This window comes from Callospermophilus lateralis, chromosome 2 (assembly GCF_048772815.1).
Source record: "Callospermophilus lateralis isolate mCalLat2 chromosome 2, mCalLat2.hap1, whole genome shotgun sequence".
Taxonomy (NCBI): Eukaryota; Metazoa; Chordata; class Mammalia; order Rodentia; family Sciuridae; genus Callospermophilus; species Callospermophilus lateralis.
Genome location: NC_135306.1, coordinates 181,168,177 through 181,174,907, shown reverse-complemented (window position 1 = coordinate 181,174,907; position 6,731 = coordinate 181,168,177).

Here is a 6,731-nt window from a genome sequence, read left to right as displayed (position 1 = left end):
TAGAATCCATCCCTTTGCCTGGTGCCAAAGCTCCGCCTGCCCCACCCAGTGCTCTATCAAGGACACTGTCCCCTATCAGAAAGCCCTGAGGACATTTTCTCCTAGTTTATCAAGGACCTGTGGAAACATTCCCCCAACTGAAGATAAGGAGTCTTTTTTTTTTTTCTTTCTTTCTCTTTCTCCTTTCTCCTAGTTACCTAAACCAGAGGGTTCCTATCATTTTCTGAAAAGAAGATTTTTTTTTTCAACCTGGATTTTGAAGTCACAGGTGGAGAGGCAGGCAGGTAAGATGGATTTCATTGTTTAACTCATTCATTCATTTATTCAATATTTCTCGTGTGCCCCATACTGAGCTACAGTTTCAATTCTGAGCAGAAGGTGCTAGCAGTTGTTGGGGAAGCCAGGAAAAATCTATCAATTATGAAATGCAAAATTATAAAATCTGACTTGAACTTGGAGCAGGATCTGTAACAGTGGGTCCTGACCTAGCCATGGGGGCACCGTGGGGAGGACTTCTCTAAGGAAATGATGCTCGATCGCAGGGAGAGCGTGGACATCAATCTGCTAGACTCATGCCCTCCAAGTGGGTGTTTTTAGGGCTAAAAAGATGCCTCTTAGGGTCCAGAAGACTTGCTGCCATTCCATGCCAGTCCTGTTTCCAATATCAAATCACGATTGCTCAACCCTTGCGAAGGTCAGGATGGAAATAACTCATTGGAATGATAGAGAAGCCAGCATAAACCTGCCAGAACCTCTTTCAAGATTCAGTTCACTTTGCAAAAGTTGCCAGATAAAAGGTATTTCCAGATGGAGGGCCATGCAGTAAATACAAATGGAATATTTTAAAATAGCTCATCCTTTGCAATATATGACCCAAGGTGCCTTCTGTAATAAGAGTGGAGACCTGGTAGCCTGAAAGCATGAGAGACGAGGTTCAGCTGGCCCACGAGCAGCTCTGCCACCTTTGGAAATGGGCTGAGGCCTGAAGGGGCATTAAAGTTACTTTAATAGCTGAGTGTGGTGGTGTACACATAATCCTAGAGACTTGGGAGGCTGAGGCAGGAGGATCACAGGCTCCTGGCCAGCCCCGGCAAGCTTAGTGAGATCCTCAGCAATTTAGCCATGACCCTGCTTCAAAATAAAAAGTAAAAAGGGCTGGAGATATAGCTCAGTGGCAGAGCACCCCTGGGCCCTTGGATTCAATCCCCAGTACCAAAATAATAATAATTATATAATTATATATTCTCCATATAAGATCCTCCCTCCCCGACCCCACAATGGAGCCAGTGCCTGCTACACTTTCTTTTCATTCTTGGATTCTCAGAGAGGGCAGATGTATGTAAGAGTGTTGAGTTCCTTTAATGATGTGGCTTTATATAATAAGAAACAACACACTTTTTACCTGTATTTGGAGCCCCGCATTCTTCTGCAAAGAAGGTTCTGCAGGTGTGAGGGACTGACACTGTTCACAAAGGCCTAAGTGGGTAGGGATTGCTACTGGGGACCTGAAAACTGTCTCAGAGCTCATGGGACTGACCTCACCGCACTAGGGTTGTTCAGAGGTTGGAGAGCCTGTGAGGGCTGTGGGCTTCCTGACATGTGGGATTCTGCACCTAGGACAGAGCTGCACCTGGGGAATGGTCTTTAATTCTTGCGAGGTATTTTTGGTGCAAGTGGTAAAATATATGCAACATAAAATTTACTATTTAACCATTCCCAAGTACAGCATTACTCACATTCACGTTGTCGTATAACCACCACCACCATTCATCTCCAGAACATTTTTTTTTATCTTCGCCAACGGAAATGCTGTACCCATTCAACCATGAGTCCCCTCTGCCCACAGGCCCTGGCAACCACCATTCTACTTTCTGTCTTTAAGAAATTATCTTCAGGAACTCTAGGGTCCTCAGAAATGTGGAATCATAGAGTGTTTGTCCTGCCTGGCCTTTTTGACTTAGCTCAGTGTCGTCAAGGTCCATCTGTATATGCAGCATGTATTGGAACTTGCTCCTCTTTAGGGTGGATAATGTCACACTGTACCCAGATGCCACTCTTTGCTAATCCATTCATCTTTCCATGAACTCTTGGTTGCTTCTACATTTTGGCTATCACGGATAAATACTGCTATGAACAGCAGTGTACAAATCATCTGTCCGAGTCCCTGTTTTCAATTGTTTAGGACATACATGCAGAAGCTGGATTGCTGGATCACATGGTAAGTCTATTATTAAGTTTTTGAGAAACTGCTGTGCTGTTTTCCACTGGGGCTCTCCCGTTTTTGCATCCCCGTCAGCAATAATGTACAAGTGTTCCCAACGCTCCAGATCCTCACCAACACCTGTTATTTTCTGATTGTTGGTTTGTTTGTGGGGGGTTTTTGTTTGGTCTGGTGTTGGGGATGAAAGCCAAGACCACATGCATGTGCTCTACCACTGAGCTACACCCCCAGCCCCTATTTTTCATTTCGTTTTGTTTTGTTTCAAATAATAGCCATCCTGATGGGTGTGTTATCTCATTGTGGTTTTGATTTCCATTTCTCTAATGGCTAGTGATGTTGAACACCTTTTCAACATCGCTATTGGCCATGTATTTTTTCTTCTTTATAGAAATGTCTGTTTAAGTTCTTGGTCCACTTTTTAACTGGGTTGTTTGTTTTTGTTGCTGCTGTTGAGTTGTAAGAGTTCTTTCTACGTTCAGGATCTTCACCTCTCACCAGACAGATCATTTGTAGATGCATTTTCTCTTTATTTGTAGATGTATTACCTCTTTATTAACTCTCAGGAGTTGCCTTTTCAGTCTGCTGGGTGCTCAGAGGTCTTTTTTGATGTAGTCCAATTTGTCCATTTTTAATTTAGTTGCCTGTGCCTTTAAGGTCATAGCCAAGAAATCAATGCCAAATCCAATGTCATGAGGCTTTCCCCCTATTTTCTGCTAGGAGTGTTATGATTCTAACTACCAGGTCTATGACTAACAGTGATGAACCATCCTCAATCCTGATTCTGGGGACACCTTCCTCACCAATGTGGAGACTTTCAGGACTTTGTGAATGTCACTGTGAATATTTGAGAACTGATAACATGGGTGTGATATTGAAATGGATATTGAAATGGGTGTGATATTCATCTCAATTCAAAAGGAAGTACTGAGTCTCTTCAAATTTATGTCAGCATCCTGGGAGGTAGCAAAAAATAAAAATCATGACTTCTCCAAGAACTCAAGGCAAGAGACCTCTTTTGAAGTGGCAAGAAATCTAACCAGGCGCCTACCTAGGTCCCACAGCCAAGAGCTCTCAGAGTTCAGGAATGGATGATCACCAGAAGCTTTAGGAACAGGAAACCTTAGGGATAAAGACGTAGCTTGAGCTGGGTTGAGGTTGATGGATAAGAGTCACAGACGGGAGGATTGCTTTTGCACCCACAATAGTAACCATTGCTGTTCACTGAGCACTTACTATGTGACAGGCACTATGTTCTGCCCCTGCATACATCTCAATGACCACTCCAAATCCTGTAGGTATCATTGCCTCTATGTTATCACTGCAGGCACTGAAGCCCAGAGATTTGCCTCAGATTACCCAAATAGGAAATTCTAAAGTAAAGACTCAGAAATCAGGTTTATTTATACCAAAGCTGCTTCACTTCGTCATTCTATTATTTTAGCACCAAGGCCATGAAAGAGGAGCAAAGCTGAAAAAGAGCAGGCCACACACAGAAATAGACAGAAGCACAGTGTCTGAGATCAGGGCAAGTTGGATGCCACGGCTCAGGGTCCAGGCTTGCGGGATAGAAAGTCGGGTCCATGCAGTGGGCAGGGTTATAGGGCATCTTAATGGAGGCCTGGGGAATTGGGTCTTGAACTGCTAGAACGACAGAATCACACAGACAGTTTCAGCTCTAACCTTCTAGTCCATCTCCTCCCTCTAGAAACATGAGAAAACTGAGCCCTCAAGAGGTTAAGCAACGCATGAATGGTCACAGGCAATAGGGATCTTGCAAATCCTTGAGCTGGGTGCTGATAGGGGAGAGAGTGGCACTCCAAAGAGTTTAGCAGTAAGGCACAGGAGAGGGCCTGAAGGGAAGCAGAGAAAACTGGCAAGAAGGGCCCAACAGCTCTTTCCCTGGTTTGTGCTGAAGGGTACCTAACCTCAGTGATGGTTATTTCTCAAAAGCACCATGGGGGAGATCCCAGCTCTGCTCCTTCTCACTGAGGTTTGTACTCAGGAAGGCAGGGAGACAGGTGGCAGAAGGCAGATGTCATCATAAAGGGTAGAGCCACCTTCTTCTGGCAGGCTCAGTGCCCTCAGTTATGAAGCAATGCTGGAAAACTCAGCTTCCCCAGCAGTGGCCTGGTCCCCATGGTCTAGGGTTCACTGTCCCACACCAGAGTTCCTGACTCTGAAGAGTCAGTGACTAGGGCCAGCTCCTGGCACTTCCTCTTGATGTTGCCTCCCTGACCTGAGGCTGAGCTAGGCTTCTGTGAACTTAACCCCCTGTCCCACCAGGGTGGCCCTAGCAGGAAAGGTAAGACAAGAACCCCATGCAAGGACATTGACCCCACCCTGCTTGCGCTGAGCTCCCATGTGGCACCATTCATCATACATATATCTCCAGCCAAGAATAGCCTGCCCTGATCGACTCTGCTCCTGACAGAGGTTCTCTTTGCTTAATTAATTCTAATAATAGCTGCCACCATCGAGTGCTTACTCCATGTTGATCACTGTGCTAAGCATTTGGCATGCATGATCTCATTTTATTCTTACAACCCTGTGATAAAGAGATCATTATCCCTATTTTGCACATAATGAAACTGAGGCTCAGAGCTGTTACATAATTTGCCTAAAACCATGTCAAAGAGCCAGGAGTCAGACATAAACCTGTCTCCAAAGCCCGTACTTTTGCATGTAGATTCACTGTCATCTACACCTGAGTCTTTGTGGAAGGGGGGACTGCAGAGGAGGGTCCTGTGTCAGAATGCCATCTTTGCTGACAGTGCCTTAGCATTTCTAGCAGCCTGATCTTTGTCAAAAAAAAAATAAAAAAATCAATCTTAACTGGGTCCAGTGGTACATACCTGTAATCCTAGCAGCTCAGGAGGCTGAGGAAGGAGGATCGCAGGGTTGAAGCCAGCCTTAGCAACTTAGCAAGGACCTAAGAAACTCAGCAAGACCCTGTTTCTAGATAAAATATAAAAAAGGGCTGGGGATGTGGGGATGCTAGTGGTTAAGCATCCCTGGGTTCAATCCCCAGTAACTGCTCCCCCCCACACACACACAAAATCAATCTTAGGCCCAAATCTGAATGATATCTGGGCTTATGTTCTTATTTCAAAAGAGATGTTCAAGAAGGAAAAGGTGCCTTCAGATTCCTTCTCTACTTTTACCTTAGCATTGTGCCTGCATGCTTTGTTCAGGGGGGAGGGCTGCCATTTGAATTTCATTGACTCAAAGATTATTTATTGAGGGCCAGTTATGGGCTAGACACATTTTGGGTGCTAAAGACCCAACTGGAAACAAATCAGAAGAGTTTCTATCATCACGGAATTTACATTCTCATCAAGAAGAAAGGCCAAAACAAAGCCTGACAATACAACCATACAAATGTGGGCCGGGGATATAGCTCAGTTGGTAGAGTACTTGTCTCGCATGCACAAGGCCCTGGGTTCAATCCCCAGCACCAACAAAACAAAACAACAACAACCTACAAATGCATAGGTAGTAAAGAGGAAGTCCTGCTGATACTAGGGAGAAAATCCAGGGACGAGAGAGTGATGAAAAGCGGGATTTTAAAAGGCTCTTCTGAGGATAAGATGTCTGGACAGAGACTTAATGAAGCACATGAGAGCTAAGGAATCATGTAGAGAAAGAGCATCTCAGGCAAAAGTACAAAGGCAAAGGCCGTCCAGACATCAGCTCCATCTGTCTTAAGGAGCAGGAAGAAGGCCCATGTGACTCCACCAGGAAGTGAGGAGAGAAAAGGTCAGGAGGATAAGAGAGGCCAGCTAATAGGGCCTGGGCCACAGTTAGGAGTTTGGATCTCAAATGTTCAGTCCAGGATCCCGGACACTGTGATGTGTCACTCAGGTGTGTCTGTCTCCACCTAGCTACAGAGAAGGGAGAGAGATTGCACAGAGTCAGCTCCACTCCAACTCTCACCTTGAACAACAAATAAGCTTAGGGTCCAGTACCCAAGAGAGAAGTGGAAAAGGGTTCAATGGAGGCCACAGGGGAAGAAGAAACGGCGGACTCTATGTCTTGTTTGCCTCGACCATCAAAGGGTTTGAATTATCAATGGGAGTCCAACTATCTTACACCTGGAATCTCTTCAAGACATTACATTAAAGATGGCATGGAGGCTTCCATATTTCATAGAAACTTACTATATGTCAATTTCCTCTCTGAAGTTGACGACATATAGTAAGTTTCATTCATAGAATCCTATAAAAGCTCTGTGAGATATATACGCTGCATATTCCCACTTTACAGACACGGAAACTAAAGTGCAGAGGTCAAGGTCAATAAATTCAGAGCTGCTGCAGGTGGAACAGGGATGGGTGAAGCCCAGGAGGGAGGAGCTTTTGGGCTCCTGTTCCAAGGAGACAGCTAGGAAGTCACATTCTCAGGCTCCTGCCACTGGGACATGCTATGGTCTTACCTCTGGAAAGAACTTGCTGTGGACATGTGACACGGCTTCCAACATGGGGACAGTTCTTGGAGCACTTGGTTTTGCCCC